Raw genomic sequence first — 5,539 nt, forward strand, 5'->3', positions numbered from 1 at the left:
GAAAAATAAAATGCGTTTTTTATGATTTTTTTTTCAGAGAAATAATCCCTGATGTTTAAAGAATTTAAACTTAAGAATATTCCTTATTTGGTTTCTAAAAGATTCAACTTCTATTTGCTCGGAGGACAAAGAAAAATGTTTCTAAGTGCTTCACTAGATTTAGAACTTAAACACTTAATACAGCTTAAGAATAAGCACAAGTACCGTGAATCTTAGTATCACTATCAAATTCGGCAAATCTACTTCTAATCTAAGCCTTCTGCTGATTTTTGTCACGTTTGTTATTCATTTGACGCTAGGCCCCATATGAAGTCACTTTCCGAAAATTAGTTTACTTAGATATGATTAGAAGATTTTTCGTTGAATTTCAGATCTAACGGTTTCCCAGATATGCGAATTTTTGTATTTGTTCATGTGGGTAGCTGCCACGTCCTTATTACTTAGCCGCCAATATATTACACAAATGTTCACATTGATGTCATGCAAAACTTGAGGATTCTAGCTCTAATAGTTTCCTAGATATACGAATTTTTGTATTTAATTTATATGGGGGTGCCACGCCCTCTCTCTTTATATGGATTTTAAAGATGTTAGGGCAAAATTTGGGGATTTATTTGGGGAATAGTTTCTTTGCCACACCGCGGGTTATAAATGGGTCAAGGTAAATATGATATCTGTATAAAGTTTAGAATAGCGATTTACGATGACATTAAAGTCATTTATGCAGAATTTCATAGCGCTATTAGTGTTTAAAGGTGATCTTTACATCTTAGCGTTCAGTTGTTGCCTGTCATTCCGTAGAAAGATCTTTATGATCATGGGAATGGAACTGATGTAAAAATTGGTGAAAGATTGGGAAAGTCTCCATATATTGGAGATTAGTACTGATTTAGTATGCCTTTTTATGCTTCGGGGAAGTTTCTTGGTGCTGTTGCTATCTCAACAGGATATATTGATTCATGCTACGCGACTATTTGTCGGGGCAATTATTGGGTTCAGGTATTTCAGGCTACCAAGTACATCTCTAGGTGGCGTTGCCAAACCAACAGAAGCCATCTCAGTAGTGTGGTTGGGCGACTTTAAGAGGTCCAGGAATGCTCTGGGGTGAATGTTTAGATGATGAGAATGTTTGTAGGGACAGAGCATTTTCTCATAACATCAATAGGGTGTTTTCACCTGATGTTGGTTGGGTCCGCCCCTTCTATTGACTCTAACCAGTGAGTCAATGAAACCTGTCTTTTCCCAACGGAGCTACTATGGCAAGAGTTTAGATAGCTTGAATACTTCAGCAAAGTGCTTGTATATGGACCGGCTTAATCATGTACAAAAATTGCCACATGATTTCTTCATTGAAGATTGATGGGCCGATGGTAGACCGTAGGGCAGGTGTTCACGTAAAGTGTATATCCATATGTAGATATAATTAAGCTTGACTATTTGTTTAATTATTTGCAAACATATTTTTAAAAAAATTTGTATTGCTTTAATCGCCTTTTCCTTCCTCCACCTTATCAAACGAACACTTTTTAATGAAAAATAGCTAAACATTAAAATTTACGTCATTTTTATCTTAAACATTTTAGTTTATGTTATTGTGCACATTTAACTTTAACATACTTATTCAGCAATTAAATACCTAAATATAACAACAACAACAAAAAAAAAACATTTAAATTTATTGCTGATTTATTTACGAAAAATAAACAACAAACAACAAGAGTTGTATACAAACCTACTTTACTTACATACATTCATACTTATTTATCAACACTGTTATTATCATTTACTCTGTTAACATTACACTGTTTTCTAACAGCTATTGAGTAGTATAAGAACAAATGTTGTTAACAGTTGTTGTAGCTATAAATAACTTTAATGTAAGTAAATAGTAACAAATAACGATTTAGTCAAGCGGCTTGCACAAGCAGTCGTGGCCGAGTGGTTAAGGCGTCTGACTCGAAATCAGATTCCCTCTGGGAGCGTAGGTTCGAATCCTACCGGCTGCGAAATATTTTTTCATATATTTTTTATTGAATATTGATATTTTAGTCTACTTTTAATTTTAATTTACATATTTTATTTGCTGGTTTTAGCCGGAAATTGGCAGATGTAATCAGAATTTGCAACCCAAACAAGTACGGGAACAGACTAATATTTAAACTTAAATTTAATATACATTGTAAACTATCTGCTATGTACGTACGTTTTTTTTACCTTTTTGATAATGTCAGAAATGTTCTAGTTTCATGGATTCTGTGCTGCTATTAATTACGTTGTAATAATCTATGATTGGGAAAAAATTAAAATATCGCCACCAGCGTTGTTATTTTCTCCAAGTTTATAACTCTTCTGCATTCAATATTTTCATTTAAATGTTGTACTACATGTGTTGTTAAACATGGATATTTTATAATAGTTATACAACCTGTTATTATTTATTAACTCTATAGATAAATAATAGTTATATTAGGTAGGTAGGTTGATAGGAGGATGTATACTACATCAAATCCGAAGATATATACCTAGACCACTATCGGGCCTGTTGTGCGCTCCTTATCATGAAAAAAAGGGAACTGAATGAATTATTTTTCAGTGTTCATAAACTCAGTTTCCTGAACGTAATTCCTAAGAATGTTCCAATCAGTGTTAGTCAGGAATGTTATTTCTGGAATAACATCACTTCCAAGATACTTGGATTTAACTTCGACGAATGCCTGGCAGTGGCAAAGAAAGTGCTCCAGAGCTTCATTGTCTTCTCCACATGTTCTACATTCGTCTGAATCCGCACGTCCAATTTTGCATAGATGTGCTCGTAATCCTGTGTGTCCACTCAGAATACGTACCATCATACTAACTTCAGACTTGTTCATTTTGACGAGATTTTTTGTCTTGCTCTCATCAGGGTCACCCCATAAGATCTTCGTGGTTCTACCCACTGTTTCATTATTCCAAGAGGCCTTATGGGATTCTTTCACCCATATTTTTAGTTCAGCTTTTGTTGCGTCGAATGGTTTCGCGTTTGTCAGGTTAACTGCCTCGAGCTCCCTACCCTTTAAAGCTATTACATTTGCCCTTTCGTTACCGACTACTCCCGAGTGGGCTGGTACCCATATGATGTCGACCTTACCTCTGGGAGAGTATTCAGTTAAAGCTTACTTATAATCCAATACGGTCTTAGATTTAGTTATATCGCCTAATATCGCCCTAATTGCCTTCTGGCTATCGGTAAATGTATTAAGCGCTGTGGGCGCCATATTTATTTTATTCCAATATATAGTTATATTAAGTTTTTCATTACATTATTTCCATCCTCATACATATGTATATATGAACATATGTTTTGATTTATTTAAACGGCTCTAAATCGGCTTCCATAATCATAAGGTCACCACACAATTACCCGGCAACAACTTAGTAATTTAAAATTACTTCTTCATTAGCATTTTATTTTAACCCGTTGTTGACATTGGGGGCAGCAAGTATTTACCACACTCGCTTACAAATAATGACTAACATAAGTGCTTACAAATAGGGAGTCGAAAAGTAGTTTTGTTTTACGCCCCAAGAAAATTTGCTCACACAACGATAAAATGTGCCAATAAAACGGTAAAACTATAATTATCTGATTATATGTAAGTCATTATAAGTGTACTTAAAAGTAATGCAGATGGTATGTAGTAGGCAAAAGTAAGTGCGTTATTAAAATATGTATTGAAATGTATTGAAATATTTCTTTAGGATTTCAGAAAGGGGCACTGTTCTTCCGAATAGAATTGCTTCTAACCTTGATGCATTAGGTTTAGGTTTGGAAAGGTTATGCAGCATTAAAAGATGCATAACCACGCGGAGACCATAAGGTCCATTGTGATTAATCTTGGTGCATGTTGCATTTAGAATTCCTGAATATCGCAATTGAGTTGAATATTTCAACTAATTATGTCCTTCTACTGGATTTTAGGTTCTTAGTTTCCTTCATTTTGACTGATTTGCCTCTTCATGAAAATATGAAAAGACTTTATATAAATTTTCTGAATCCTTATAGGTATCGAAGTCGTCATAGTGATGCCCGTCTGTTCGACTATGCAAACCCCATTTTATAGATTTATTTTAAACGTCTGCCTTATGTATGCTGAAATTAATTTTCGAAAGACCCCAGATAAATTCGAAATCCTAATCATCAATAATTCTATCAGACATACCAGCAAGAAGATTTCTTTTAGCAAAAACGGCCCACAAATATGAGTGAAATTTTTTCGAATCAACACATAATTGCTCATAGTTCCAATATAAGGCTTAAACACACATACATACATACATATGTAATTCATTTACAAATAACCCAAATCGGGAGAATATTTAACACGAATATATTTTCCATCGGCTCATATTTGTTCATACATATCTCCCATATAAAGTCCGCATTCAAAAATCACTTAATCGTAAATAACGAAAATGTTTTGTACATAAACAAATCATTCTGTGAAATTTTTTATAGATCGGCCCATAACTGGTAATAGCTCCTTAATAGGTCTAACTCAAAAAATCACTTCAACGCAAAATTCATAGGGATGTGTTTTGTATGTAAATGTACAATTATCCCAAGATTCTTTCCCCGGGACTCTATTGTGCCAGCAACAGGCGGACTTATATACAGATATGGATGTCCCCTTTACATTTAAAAGGACTCAGACAACGGTAGTTATACACAAAAGGAATTGTAATGATTAGAGTACTTAAAATTCATCTCTTACCCAAATATTTTGACCTAAGTGTATGTGTATATAAAAGTAATATTAAAACCGATTTATTGATAAAAACATTAAATGAAAAATTACATTAACTATGTATATGTGATTTTATAATAAAACCAGGCGGTCTGAAAGCAAAACAAAAAATTCGAAAAAAAAACTAATTAAAGTATTGCTGTTCTATGTTGTTGGCGGGCGTTGCCGTGTGTTTTAATAAAAACTTGCGCGCAAAAAAAGTAAACATAAATATTTATAATGAAAAAATCGAAAAAAAAGGCCAAAACGGCAACATTGTCATGCCTTTTCGTCTTGTTTTGTTAATGTTTTTTTGTTGCTATTAAGGCCGCTTTTAATGGTAGTCTCAGCATATTGTTGTTGTCTGTCGTTACCTGTTTTATTTTGTTTTTGTTGACTTCGAATCGAGTGTAGTAAAGTTGAAAGTAGTTGTTGTTTTTTGATACTGATACGATTTGGGTGCTGCCACAAAATGCACTTGACGTTGTGTCGTGTTACAAACATTTAAACTGCGGTTCTTGTTGTTATATATACTGACTATTTGTTTGTCAGTAAGTAAATGTTTAGTTGTAGTTTTGTTTTTATTTTTATTTATCCTCTTCACACTCCTTTTTCGCTCTCACCTTCACTTATTTCGTTGGAAATCCATTGGATGCATGATGTATCATGTTTATCCATTTAACTTGTTGTATTTGAAGAGATAAACGATACCCAAGAGTTGGGTTTATTTTTGATATTTGTTTTTGTATTCGAATGCGACAGTACACGGTGAAATA

General features: G+C 33.7%; 1 non-coding gene across 1 annotated transcript; it reads left to right on the forward strand.

Annotated features, from left to right (window-relative positions):
• Positions 1–1,924: 1,924 nt before the first annotated feature.
• Trnas-cga lies at positions 1,925–2,006 on the forward strand. The gene has a single exon. It is a non-coding gene; the product is annotated as a tRNA-Ser (tRNA).
• The last annotated feature ends 3,533 nt before the right edge of the window (positions 2,007–5,539 follow it).

This window comes from Lucilia sericata, unplaced genomic scaffold, assembly GCF_015586225.1.
Source record: "Lucilia sericata isolate MDLA Ls3-8-SP2 unplaced genomic scaffold, ASM1558622v1 Contig000273F_arrow, whole genome shotgun sequence".
Classification (NCBI taxonomy): Eukaryota; Metazoa; Arthropoda; class Insecta; order Diptera; family Calliphoridae; genus Lucilia; species Lucilia sericata.